Source organism: Perognathus longimembris, chromosome 4 (assembly GCF_023159225.1).
Source record: "Perognathus longimembris pacificus isolate PPM17 chromosome 4, ASM2315922v1, whole genome shotgun sequence".
Lineage (NCBI taxonomy): Eukaryota > Metazoa > Chordata > Mammalia > Rodentia > Heteromyidae > Perognathus > Perognathus longimembris.
The window spans coordinates 94294451-94295798 of NC_063164.1; positions in this window are offsets into that span (position 1 = coordinate 94294451).

Genomic DNA, 1348 nt, shown 5'->3' on the forward strand with positions numbered 1-1348 from the left:
GCAGCTATGGAAGGCATCATGCCAGTTGTCCCAACCCAAGGACACTTCCCTCTGATCTCTATCCAAATTAAGATTTTAGATCTTTCTGGAAAATGTCTTCAGCAGCTTGGCTCCCAACACAAGGGCACATCTCAGCTGATAAGGAACAGAAAATAACCGGGGTGACATTGGTGTTGATCCAAGGTCTTGTTTCCTGACATAGAAATTCACACCTCCACTCTGTAGAGACACAAGTCACAAATGACCTAGAGTTTACCATGCAAGACCATACCCACGTTGGTCCCCACTCCCTACTCTTTTACCATTTCTTCCTCTTCTGGGTTTGCTGGCATTGTTTCACATGCACAGGTCACTGATTCAGAATGTACAGAATCCAGATGAGACACCCTGGTTTCCTTTTCAAAGGGTTCTCTTCAGCTGCCCTTCTATTGGCCAGAAATGTCATCAGGAAAATGCCAAGTTACACAGAACAGAGCTTCTGTCACACGCATAGCAAACCTCCATATTTTGCACATCTTACACGCTCTCCACTCAAATATCAATGTTGCATGTGTTGTAATTTGAAACAACTCTAACCTTAAAGTTAAGACTCTGTACAAGATATGCAAGTTGCTCATGACATGGATGGGGGGTAATTCAGGCAAGTACTTCAGGCAATGCCTGATTGCTTCCATTTTGTATGAAAAAATCTCCAACCCCAGAAGAAATCAGAAATATATTCAATTTTTCCAACTAAAATACAAATTGTTGAAGGATTCCTAATTTATCATGGATACCTAGTCTAGGTGGAACCATGGAGATGAGAGAAAGCTCTGGGTCAATTGCAGAAGTACCTCAGCTCATGCCATTCCCAGTTCCCAGGGAATTGTATTCCTCATCATTGTTACTTTGACAACTACCAACTACACACAGTTTAAAGAAGCATCTGAAAACTGTTTATAATCACCTAAAATCACAAGTCGGGGAGATGCACAGACACAAGGGGGCAAGAGCCAGAGAAATTTACTGTGGCTCAGAACATGAAAGGCAGGGTCCATCACCACAGGCTATAACCATAAGCACATTTGTAAAGGAAAAACACTGCATTCCAAGCCCATGTCCTGAAGAAGCTCTGTCTTTACCACTCGGATCAGTACAACCTGTCCCAGAGCACAGTCCTGAGGGGTGAGTGAGCCTCTAGGTCACTACCATGTGTCCTTCAGAATATACCCAGGAGTGCTTCACCCACTCACTCTTCATCAAGGAACACCCCACCAGTGCTACAGACACACTCGGAACAAAAGGTGGGCTTTTAGATTTGAACAAGCAATATCCTTTAGGAGAAACACAAACACAAGGAAAGAGAGGG